A 13255-nucleotide genomic window follows, 5' to 3' on the forward strand; every position below is an offset into this window, starting at 1 on the left:
GTGAGCTGGGCATGTTAAGCCTCCAACATTTTAGCCCAGCGTGTTAATAAGCAAAGTCATTCTCTCAGGGCACCCCCTCAACAGGTGTTGCCTTTAGGATCTACAACTCACTTTGTCAGAGCGATTTCAGCACTGCTTGGAGTACAACGAATTCCGCAACTTGATCCCATTGAAATATTTAGTGCCTGCTGATATGTTCAAACAAATTCGCCAGATCTTGATTATGTTCTGGCAATTAAAGCTATTAAGTCAGTAGACAGACAGCGGGTTATTTCATTGCTGGTTGAAAAAGCCAGCGTTCTTTTCTCCCCCCCCCCCCCCACCCTTATGTGACAGAGCTGTAATTAGCCTTAATCAAATACTATTTGTGCTCGGTGCGGTAACGTGGCTTCCTTAGCCAGGAAACGCTGCCAATCTAGGAAAAGGAGAAATATGACCCTGGTCAGAAAGCAAGAAAGATAGGCCTGGAGTGTCTGGGAACATTTTGTTCTATCTTTTCAATGTCCCTGTAAATCTAAGGCTGTTATACAATAAAAAATTTAATTTTAAAAAATGCCCCAGGGTCGGTGGTATATGTAGCTCAATGGTAGAACATGTGGCTTTAGCGTATGTTAGGCCCCAGGTTCTACTGCAAAACAACTGTGTGTGTGTGTGTGTGTGTGTGTGTGTGTGTGTGTGTGTGTGTGTGTGTTCGTGTTCAACAGGGTCTCATGCAGCCTAGGCTGGCCTGGGACTCACTATGTAGCTGAGGCTGAACTCCTAATCTCCCTGCTTCTGCCTCTCAGGTATCAGGATTACATGAGTGTGCTACCCCATCAGTAAAATCCATCAATGCATTTTTAAGTTTTAAATGATTTAATCCAAAGTATAAAAGAGGTAAGAAGAAAGGAAGGAGAAAGGACCTCTACCTAGTGTAACTTTGACTTTAGAGCTAACGTGTCAAAGGCAGCCTTAGAAACCATTCAGAACAAGCGGTCACTTCTCAGGTCTACTCTCCTGCCACATCGGGGACACTCAAGTGCCGCATAGCCCTCGCTGTGAATAAGTGTGTAAAGGACCGGAAGGAAGGACAGCGCCCCAAATGAAACCGATTCCTTCACATGTACCTCAACGTCTAGTCTGCTTCTCTGTGTAAGTTAAACAGTCCATTTATTTCACTATCTCCAGAAAGAGGAGTCTGTCCAATAGAGAAAGGTGCTGATGAACAGGTGAGCAGAGAGGAGGGGGTGGAGCTTGGAAAGTCTTACTGTGCCCACCACTCACCTGAGGATCTAATGAAAGGATGTGTTCTCGTTTGGTACATCCAGAGTGGCCTTCAGGTTTTGTCTGTAGCAAAGGCCCAGTTGACACCAAAGCGGGACCGTTCTTTGAGTAGCAGTGGCGCTAGGACCAGGCATCAGGGAAGTCCAGAAGTAGACCCTTAATAGTTGGTCTACAAGGCTGACAGTGAGAAGTCTGGTCAAGTCTGCCAACCAACAGATATGCACTTGTATTTTCTTCAGCTAATAATTTCTGGTGTCAAATTTTCAAAACATAGTAGTAAAAAAGCATTATGTTATGAGGCAGACTGTCTGTGAGCTCAGAGCATCCCAATGATAGCAGAAACTCTATTCTTGCCCAAAGTGCTCCAGCTGCACTAGTGAGCAACCAGGGACAATTTGAAAGACAGCAGTATGGCCTTCATTTATTATTTTGTCTACTTGTCTCCTCACGCCTCACATAGTTCTGTACTTGTGGAGTATTATCTATTGGAACTAGGGTTTTGTTTTTTAAACATGTCTAGAAAAAGAGTCCCAGGGATTTCCCTCAGTATGTTTTCATCTGGCTTTGTAAAACATCATACCAGCTAAGGCTGTTTGTAAGATCAGACTGCTACTATGGGAAGGATGCCATTTTCTACATATGTGAGTTGCATGCTGGGTCTGGAGTGTGGCACACTTGTTTAGCCTTCCTCTAAGACTGACAGTCTTCCTAACTCTGTGGTCATTAATAATTTCAAATTTGCCATGTGACCATGACTCATCACCACAGTCAGAAACTATGAATTTGCCCTGCAAAGCTGGTTTTTCCTCTGTTTTGAGATTAGTTGACAATGGGGAGCCCATCAGCTGAGCTATTCCTGTACACCATTATGTCCACAGCCTGGAAAGATGGCAGACGGCCAAGAACTAGCAATATTGGGAGATTAAGGGTGACTCTTACTCTCCACCTAGAAGAACTCTATCACGTTAGGAGATGACTGTAGATATGTTCCAGAGAAGGGGACTGTAAGAAGATGGAGGACCATCCTGTCATACAGTTGATGGTCAGCCGACAAAGATGAATCACCTCACTCCATCCAACACGGCAAGATCAAGTCATTCGTGACTCTGAATGCCAGGAAAACACAATCCTTACAACTCATCGACATGACTGTGGTCACTGCCTCAAAGACCACATAGCTAGTTCTTGCCTGGAGTTTTAAGCCTTGGAACCTAGTTATAAATGACGAGCAATGGTTTTTCTACTTAGATTCTTGTACATCTTAATAAATGCAACACACTTAGGGTTTGAAAAAACAGCAGGTCCTGGCGTGCAGCTGTTGTCAATCTGAGGGTAGGAATTCCTCCACCACGGTTTATTTCAAGTACAAGCCTGGTCTTATGGAACACAGAATGAGAAAGAGAGGTATATAGTGACCAGCTGAACAGGATCGTGCCGTTACAAAGTAATAGCAAGTGCCTACAAGGAAGGAAGCAGCACTGGTTTCTGTTTTTTTTTGGGGGGGAGGTCAAAGGTCAACCTCTGGTTGTTGGTTATGGGCATTGTTCCTTAGGAAGCATCCTTGTTTTTCTGAGACAGGGTCTCGTACTAGGACCTGGGGCTGGCCAATGAGGTTAAGCTGCAGAGCCGGTGAGCCCCAGGGATCCACCCAGTCTCTACCTCCCCAGCGTTGGGGTAAATTTTCTAGTCTTTTATCTGGTTCCAGGGGTTTAAACTCTAGTCCTCACCTTGTGTGGCAAGCCCTTTCCCAACCAGGCCCTCTCCACAGCAGCAACACTGTTGTTTTAATAATTAAATTCATTGCAATTTAGGAAGGGTAAAAGCATTTCAAGTTCAGGAGAGCATACCTCTTTTTAAATGTTTTCATTTTGTTGATGAAAAGTAGAAGCCCATAAGCCCTTCTGTTTCTATAAACACATCTTAAATGACAACCTTGCATGTATAACCAGCAGAGAATCTTAGAAAGTAAGCCATTTGGATCATAATGAGATAAACACACTGCAAGAAGTTTTCTCTGTGGGCTCGAGCACTGGACTCTCTACCTAAGGTGTTTTGCTCATCACAGCGTGTCCCTGTGTGAACTGGAAAGCCCTAGTCCATCAACCCCAGAGGTCTCCTGAATCCACCGAGAAGGCTAAGGCATCACCACATCACTCACTGTTCCCGACGGCTGCCTCTGATGGCAGCTTGCTATCTGAATGCCTCTCCTATTTCTCAGTTGATTTGCTTAAGTAGAAAAACAGGGGTGTTAGGGCAGGGGAGAGGGCTCAGTCAGGAAAGCGCTTGCCCTGGGAGCATGGGGGACCAGAGTTTGACCCCAGCACTTTCACAAAAACAACCAGTGATGGCAGCTCACACTGTAATCCCAGTGCTGGGGAGGAGGAGTCCAGGGGCTTGCTGGCCAGTTAGGCCAAATGGTGGCGGATTCCATTTCAAAAGAATGGGGACAGCTCCTGCAGATGGACACAGACCCAAGGTTGTCCACTGGCGCGCGCGCACACACACACACACACACCCCACAGTGATTTCATATAAAAAGGACACTAGAACAGGAAGTTATGCAAAGTTCTAAGATTGGTACATTTTTCTATAGATATTGACTATTACTCTAACCTCTCACCCCTTCACTGAACTTTTACTCTGCCTTTGCCTCTCCTATTTTTTCCTACCTTCTTATGAACAGTAAGAAACTTTTAAGAATCCAAGGGACTAAGGGACTAGAGCTCACAGGCTGGGAAAGGGAGAACCAAGTGACGTATTTAACTTGAAGAAGAACGTCTACATCATGACTGTACTCATCTCTCTCTCACAGACCACAGCCAGCAGCTCCAATACAAGTGACTTGGTTAACATGCAAACATATTGCTTGAAACAAAAAAAAAACACCATGTCCCCAAACTACTGCTTCAAATCAGGCCCTAACTGCTTGCTCTGGCCAGATCAGCCTTTGGACCCTCACAGTCTTGGATCGTGTGTACCTATAAATTCTTCACAGGTAAGTCTATTTTTTAAAGTCTTCCTAAGTTTTCAATTTGTCATTTTTACTGAGGATGATGGCCTTTCTGATGAATGCCTGAGGGCATAAGATGCACTGTGCAGCAGCCCTCCCCTGCCTTTGCCCAGGTCTTAGACACCAGAAACACGCGGGGATTTTTCACGTTAGAATGATGGTGGAAGTCAGCCCACAGAGGCAGAACAGGCAGAATATGCATTCGCTTTTGCCTTTCCCAGGATGCATTTAAATTCCCCAGCTTCATCACCAGGTGTCAGGGTTATTAATAGGATGGTTGATGGCTCGGCTGGCTGAATCTTCTAGACACAGGAATGGTGCCTTCCATCTCCAGTGTTTCATACCAATGCCTAATCTGCAGCTCAACCACACATCACAGCTGTTTTACTTCTTCTTTTAATTAATCTATCATCTATCTATCTATCATCTGTCTATCTATCATCTGTCATCTATCACCTATCTATCTATCTATCTATCTATCTATCTATCTATCTATCATCTATCTATCTATCTGTCATCTATCATCTATCTATCTATCTATCAATCTATTCAGTGTGGCTGAGGGAAAGGGAGGTGGCACACCCATGAAGGTCAGAGGACAAATTTTCAAGTAGGTTTTCTTTCCCTCTCCATCTTGTGGGTTCTGGGAATGGAACTCAGGTCCTCAGGCCTGGCAGCCTCTGCCTACTGAGCCATCTTGCTGGTCAGTTTTGTTGTGGTTTTTAATGTCCACTTTATTATTAAGTGTGTGTGTGTGTGTGTGTGTGTGTGTGTGTGTGTGTGTTCACATTCAGACCGGCTCAGCAAGTGTTTCGCCCACTGATCCCATGTCTCCAGCTGTTCGGTTTTACTTTGCAATAATGTGTAAGTGGAAACTTTATTGTCACTAAATTAAAAGAGGTAGTTCTGTTTTGTTTCTGTTTTTTCCTTTTTCTGCAAGGGTTTTACTCCAAGTCAAAGTCTCTTGTTTTTCAGGTTTTAAAAACAGAAATAACACTGGTGCTGGAGAGATGGTTCAGTGATTAAGGGCACCAGTTGCTCTTCCAGAGGTCCTGAGTTCAATTCCCAGCACCCACATGGTGGCTCCCAACCATCTCTAGTGGGATCTGGTGCCCTCTTCTGGCATAAAGTCGTACATGCAGATAGAACACTCACACATAAAATAAATAAGTCTTAACAACAAACCAGAAACACACACAGGAGAGATAGGTTATTTATAATCCTTGGGTTCTCACGGCTCTTGGACATAAGTTAAAGTCATACCGAGAAGATTTAAAAAGAGTCATGGATAGTAATGATCTATTTGAGACATAGGTATTGATACAATATAAACAGATGTGGATGGATACACATGGATATACTCCAATAAACTGATGAGAATTCAAATCATTTAAAGCAGTCACAGATACATTTAATAAACTTAAGTTCAAAGTAACAGTAAAAACAATATCATCAGACGGAACAAGTGATAAAAACTGTACATTAATCACAGGAAAGGACGGCTCCTCCCAGATATCAGGGGTTCCTCACCACTCAGTATAAAGGGGGGGAAAGCAGCAGTTGCAAGTGTTCAGTGTCCCTAGAAAACGGTCACAGCACTGTCTACGGTCTGTCACCTTCTACCTCTTCCCAGGAGCCTGTCCTGTGGGTGGCATTTAAGAACCAGGAGAAGAGGGATTGAAAACCACAATAACAATAAAACACAACCCTAGCTGGTCTTGGTCTGGGCCTGTAATCCTCGTCTCCACAGGATGCTGAAGCAAGGGAATCAAGGTCAAGTCCTGTCTGCTTTACAGAGTGAATTGAAGGCCAGGCTGAGCAACTTGGTGAGAGCCTGTCTTAAAATAAAAAGTAGCTCACTGGAAGCATGGACAAACCCTAGCTTCGGTCCCCAGTACTGAAAAATCCTACTAATAAAATAAAAATAGAACCTGACTCTACTTCCCTGAAACCTAGAAGATATGCAAAACAAAAACAAAAGGCCCTCCGTGTGTCTAAGTATGTGTGAGTTTGTGTGAGTGTGAGCACACACATGCCAAGTAGCACACACAGGAGTCTGGGGACAACTTTGGAGTTAGTCCTGGGGTTCACTTGTTTGAGAATGGGTCTCTTATTGTTTGCTGCTGTGTATGTCAGGCTAGCTGGTCAGAACCACCACGATTCACCCTCTGCTCCCCATCTCTCCTAAGGAATGCTGGGATTGCAACCACATGCCACCACACATGGTCTTTTGTGGATTCTGTGGATCTAAACCTAGGTCCTCATCATACTGCAGCATTATCCACTGACCTCTCCTCCCTCATCAGCCCCCGGGAAAAAGGAAAACGTTGAGTTGGCTTTCTTCTTAAGAAGTGCACACACAGTTTTTCATGCAGGCATTTTTCTCAAAGGAGTTCTGCCATCCTGAGGACTATGTGCTATATCAGGCAATGAGAGACAGAGCATCTCCTACCAGACCCCAAGAGTTCCTGAAGACCTTTAACAGTGAAATCATTTAGCAAAACACAGATGCAAGCCAATTACAAAATCACAGTGTCTTCAAGATTGGCTTCTGGCTCACACCAGCTTGAAGCTGATTATCCCATCCACCTGAGGGGAAGGAAAATGGGACTTGCCTTTCATCCTTCCTGGGCTACATTCAGACCTCACGCCTGATCTTTTACCACACTTGATTCTAAATTTACCCCATTCCCAACAGCCAAACAGCATCACATGAGTTTTGAGTTGCCTTTGGGTATCCATCCTTAAGATCCCATGGAGCTGAGGTATGGGAGATGCCTGAATAAGCAAGGTGCTTGCTGTACAGGCCCTGAGGACGTGAGTTTGAATCTCCAGAGCCCCTATAAAGCTGGGCATGGTAGCACACATCTGTAATCCTAATGCGCCTCTGGAGAGATGGAAACAGGAGAATCCATAGAAGCTCACTGGCCAGTTGCCTGGGAAACAATGAAGAAGACAGCTGTTCCAAACAAGGTGGAAGGTGAGGATCTACACCTCAGGTTGTCCTCTGACCTGCACAAATGCATATACCATCATATACACTCACACTTCCGACCCCCTACACACACACACACACACACACACACACACACACACACACACACACACACAGATGCCCAATTCTGGTTCAGGTCAATGCCACTGTAGATGAAACCTGAATTACAGTCACTTTATCTCAGCATCTCAGTTTGTCCTTGATGCAAGACGACTCTGAGTCTCCTTGGAGAGACTATTTCAAGTACCATAAACTGAGCTTCTGAGCAGCAGGCAGTAAGACCAGCACAGAGCCTAAGCCTGTGGGACACAGTCAAGTGACTGGATGAGACAGAAAATAAGAGGAAAACAGGGCATGGCGGCATATGCCGTTTATCCCGGGTACTTGGGAGGCAGAGGGAAGAGGGCGGTGAAGTTGAAGGTCTGACTGAGCTGTGGCATGGGCTGAGTTCAAGGTCAGCTTGAATAACAGCTGAGAGAAAAGGCAGAGGGTAGAGAGTTCAGTGGTAGAGTTCTTGCCTGGCACGCAGAGGGCCCTAGTTTCAGTCATGAATGCACAGAGAAGGAAGTTACGAAGAGATAAATAAAGAGGTAGTGGGGGAGGAAAGAGACCGGATAGGGTGCCTGGATGTTCACAGAGAGGGTAAGGAGGCCCACATTATAGGGTGGGGCTAGTTGAACAAACCAATGGGAAGTCTCTTGTGATGTCCCAGAGGCTGGCAGCTCAGACCATGGTAAACAAGGGCCCTGAAAACACAGGAAGAACCTGTGAGTGTCCAGAAGGGAAGGCTCACACCTTCCCCCAACTTCCAGACCTTCCCAGAGCCTACCAGAAAGTGCTAGAACCATCAGATGCTTGTAAAAGCACCTCCCATAAGTAGGCAGGTGTGTGTGTGTGTGTGTGTGTGTGTGTGTGTGTGTGTGTGTGACAGAGAGAGAGAGAGAGAGAGAGAGAGAGAGAGAGAGAGAGAGAGCGCGTTGAGAAGCCTGAAACAGTCATCCCTCTGTATTCTAGACCCTTTTGTCTCCCCACATTCTTCCATCAGGATGCTGTACTTAGAAAAATAAACACACACACACACACACACACACACACACACACACACACACACACACAATCTTGTTTCAGCATTCTTTTGTCAAGGGTCTTTATAAGCATGAGGGATTTCCACATTCTATAATTTATAACAAGCTTTTCATCTGGGCATTAAAACAAAGGCCTCTGGAAAGCTCACTGACGACGCTTCATCTGGCAATGGTAACATATTTATCTAGAGGAACTCGCAATACAGATTTTACGTTAATACTCCTTAATCTTTACTCCTTACACTTCAACTTAACCTCCCTCACAGGAAATGGCTTCCAGAATCTTCTTCAAATATTCGTATGGTCTCTTGTGGACACTACAGAAAACCCGCTCCATGTTACATCCATCCCCTGACCCCAGCCTCAGCCTTCAGCCTCTGTAAGAGTTGGGAGTCACCACAATACTAGCCATTCTGTACCACTGGCTCACAAAGATGCACTTCTGAAGTAAGCAAATGTTGGAGGGATGCATTCCGGGAATGAACTGGAAGGTCTGATCTTGAAATGAGCAAAATGGAATCAAGTTTGTAAACCTGATATCATCATTAGACCCAGGACAACATTCGACAGGACTTGATGCAGGTTTTAAAATGAGTATTCTTACACTTTGATTTATTTATTCCGTGTGTGCATGTGAGGAACATGCCACAGAGCCCGTGTGGAGGTAAGAGGACAACTTGTAGGAGTCAGTTTTCTCCTCCCACCTTGTAGGATCCAGGGATTGAACTGAGGTCCCTAGATTAGAAACGCTTTCGCCCACCGAGCCATGTCACAGGCCTAAGTTGTTGTTTTTTTAATTAATTATCTGAGAGGAGGAGGATGATAACTTAAGAGAGATAGAGTTCTCTGAAAATATAAAAGGGCATTTTCAAACATAACCATAACGGTAGCAGAATGCATCTATTACCAGAGAAACTACAAACGGATGTTGTGAAATGTGTAGAATCTGTCATTACATTGGACTGGGAGAATCTGAGCAGGCTTCGTGGAAGAGATGGCATTTAAGACAGGCTTTGAATGAAATGAGTTACATTTTAGCAGATGGAGAAGAAACAAGAAAAATATTTGAATAATTAGCAGGTAGGAGAGTTGAGGGATGTGGAGGGCAGCTGTGCAGGGATGCTGAATGGTAGATGAGAAAATCGTGGCGGTATGAACCCTGAGCTTACTGTGCATTCAGGGAGAAGCCACTCAGGGCTTCTGAACAACATGGACCAGAGAGCAGGTCATCTGGGAGGATGCTTAAATTCAGGAACTTCACATGACTTTCTTTACTCCAAATGAGAGACTGAGGTCCATCAGGAAGCTCTGAGCCTGGCTGACCTGAGGCCGAGCTGGGGTCTCTTCTCTGGCTTGTAAGTGCCTCTGACATATACCTTCACACAGAAAACTCCACTGAAACTCCAGGTCTTCTTTCTACTACAAGCACCTTCTGACCTGGGCCTGGGCCCTTGTAACTACATCTCCAGAGGCTCAGCTATTGCTCGGCCATTCTACTCCTTTACCTTTCCAGATGTGGACATGAAATCTCCCGGATCCTGAGCAAACAAAAAGTCAGATCTGCAGGCTCATTATTCTGTTAACCAGATACCGCCTGACTCAGGCTATGCAAGCACTGGAACATGATCTCCACATTTTAAGGACCTTGTAGTTGGTTTGCCAATGTCTTCATACAGCAGTGTTCCCTTAGAGTTCTCAGCCACCTCAGCCTGGGTACCTTCTGGGCTTTTCCTCTTATTATTGGCACTTCCCACAGAGCTGTGGCTATGAATCCACACCAGTCCACTGGGCCTCTCTCCGTCAGCCACCACCCCGGTGATCATAAACACTACAAGTGCCCTAAAAGGTTCCTCGCCCTAACTCAGCAGCTTCCACTTCCAATGTCAACAGCCCTCCTATTCTTAGAAGCCCAGTGAGCATTTCATTTGATGGTGTCGGTAGTAAAATGAATACAACAAAAACACCGAGTCAACCTCCAGGATTCACGAACCTCCCAAATTAAAAAAATAACACGGACACAAGGCAAGAGTGGCGGGTACTGCCTGAAATTCTAGTACTCAGAAGGCTGAGGCTGGAGGATCATTGTGAGTTCAAGGACACACTAGGTTGTAGCAAAACCCAACCTAACCAGGCCCCGACAAAATAGTACAGTGACATGTAATCTGCCTCATCGTTCACAATAGCATAAACGTTTTTTTTTTTTTTTCTTAATTCTATGTGTTTTGCCATGGGACGTTTTGGGTCCCCTGAAACTGTTGTTGTGGACAGTTGTGAGCTGCCATGTGGGTGCTGGGACTTGAACCCTGGTCCTCTGGAAGAGCAGCCACTGCTCTTAACCTGCTGAGCCATCTCTCCAGCCCCGGCAATAGCATAAAGATGAGTGAGAGTGTGAGAGGCCTCTTCAGCTCTTGGTGACGTCTCTCTTAGAGAGAGGCTTCTCCTCCTGAAACCACGTTGTAAGGTTTTTTTCTCATTTCCACATGGCAACTTCATTCACAGGCTACACTTAGCTTCTGCCTTTAGTCTGCTCCATGTTTTCTTTTGTTGTTGTTAGGAAAAATGCTTTCCCTGCTTACTCAGCTCCCTTCCCCTTCTGTCTCCAGAACTAGAAGTTGGCTTTCTTTGTGCAAGCCTGTTTCTCATGAACATAGCATGTCTTTATCACACCATGAAAATGACCTCACCCTGACTTGGAATGGGCAATAGAATGACTCTTTGGTGGTAGGGTAATTGGCAGCGGGCTTGGCTCATTCACTTGGTAACTCATGCCAGCTTGTAAATTTAAAATCCAAATTTCTCCATTGGAAAAGCTGCAAATTTCCTTCCATCCAAGACATTTGGGTTTTTTTTGGTTTGTTGGGTTGTTCCGATGGTTTGCATGTGTGTGCTAGTGTGTGTTGGTACACATGTATGAACATGTGTGCAGAGGCCAGCAGTCAACCTCAGGTGTTGTTCCTTAGGAGGTGCCTGCACTGCATTGGTGTTTGAGGTGGACTCTCTCACTGGCTTGGAACTCAACAAGAAGTTAGGGTGGCTGGCCAGTGAGCACCAGGGATCTGCCTGTCCTTCCTTCCCCAGTCCTGGGACGACATGTATGTATTGCCAGGCCTGGTTTTGGTGGGGGTGTTCTTAAATTTTTATTTTATTTTATTTATTCATTTATTGTGTGTTGGGGGGTTGGTGGGTTGGTGTTGGGAGCTCTAGAATACACACCAGAGGTCAGAGGGCAACTTGTAGGAGTCAGTTCTCTCCTTGTACCACGTGGGTCCCAGGGATCAAACTCAAGACATCGGCTTGATGGAAGGCGACCTTTACCCACTGAGCCACCTCGACAGCCTGTTTTGGGTGTCTTCAAATACACAAAATGTTACATCTGAAAACACCAGCTATCCATTCAGGAACCAAAAAACGTCCTTCCCTTGACAGCCACACTGAGACCATACTAAGGTTTATGACAAAATGGCATCCAGTCCATTGCTCAAAAGGCTGTGGAACTCATCTCGGAAACTGCTGTCAGAACAAGTGTACAGAGCTCTTGAGAAAGCAGCCTCTAGGGGTTCACAGCTGCGCTTCGCTTCTGCCACTGGTCTGTCCGCCAAGCACCACGGCCATCACATTTGAAAAGCTCTTCTGCTTTTTCCTTACCTAGAACAGTCACTGCAGTGGCCTCCAAACTAACAGTGACCAACGTGCTAAAATGAGAGAACTTTGGGGAAGATGGAGCGTTCTATATCATAATCGTGGTGGTTGTTACACAAATACATGCCTTTATCTGAACTCTGTTTATAGAATTTTTGCACTGAAAAATCAGTGAATTTTATCTGAGGGTCAATAATATCTGAATGAAGAACTGAAATATGGAGTCAGAAGAAAATTTCCAAAGCCATATTGTATCTTAAGTATGAAAACACACGTGTAAAGCTTTTGACACTTCTAAAGGGGAATTTAGGGTTTAGGACATAGATGTACCACAAAATGTGAGAGACTTCCTAGAATATATAACCCAAATACAAGATATTTCATTTTATCTTTCAGATAAACACACTATCTGGATTGTCCTTCAGCCAGACTGTGTCTGATGAGTTCATGGAGTCTTTTCTATTTCAGTCTGGATTTGTGACCACTAGTATTCATCTGTTATATGACTAATTGGAGTAAGAGTCTAGTGTGTAGCCATAAGTCAAGCTACTTGGCTCGTTGGGGTATTTTGCCCTTCTTAAAACAGCTGTAATCACACCATGGTCAGCTAAGTGAACTGGCTTAGTCATCAGGCCAGACACTGGGTCGCTAACACCGGACCTTAAGAGTGGATGTGTTCCCAAACAAGCAGGATTTCTCCGAGTCATTTCAACCCTCAGGAGCTTTGCCTGGCTGCAGAACATGCATATCCAGGACAAACTTTCCATACTCTTGTCTGTGGCTTTGGTCATTATAGGAGTCAAGCGCAAAACAGTGCTGAGTTTACTGGCAAAGATTAAAACCGTAGAAACTGCATTATTGATTTGTCTGGGTGGGTCTAAACTGTAAAGGTTCTGGGTAATACGTTCATGTCTTGGACCAGAGACTTTTGGAAGACTCTGTTTTGTTGAGCAAGTACTTCTGGGCCTCAGCATCACTCTTACTTAGGGCTGCACTGTCCGGTCAGAACTTATCCGGACACATTAATTAGATCACCAGAACGGGTGGGATGCAGCCAGCATCTGTGAAGAACCCAAGTTCATGCCTGGAGTCAAAACTCCTAATTTTCCAAAGAAACAACTCAAAGGAGATGATTCTGCCATGAGAGCCGTTTGCTTGTGGGCAAAGAATGGGCATCATTTGTTTTCATCGAAACTGCTTTGATAAATCCTGCTGAAGCACCAGGAACAACACAAACGAGATGGCTCATGCAGAGATACAGAA

General features: G+C 44.9%; 1 protein-coding gene across 1 annotated transcript in view; it reads right to left on the bottom strand.

The window, feature by feature from the left end:
• Window positions 1-13255, bottom strand: part of Maml3 (mastermind like transcriptional coactivator 3) — a 380689-nt gene that overhangs the window by 194442 nt on the left and 172992 nt on the right. The gene's annotated exons all lie outside the window — the stretch shown is intronic.

Source organism: Peromyscus eremicus, unplaced genomic scaffold, assembly GCF_949786415.1.
Source record: "Peromyscus eremicus unplaced genomic scaffold, PerEre_H2_v1 PerEre#2#unplaced_62, whole genome shotgun sequence".
NCBI classification, from domain to species: domain Eukaryota; kingdom Metazoa; phylum Chordata; class Mammalia; order Rodentia; family Cricetidae; genus Peromyscus; species Peromyscus eremicus.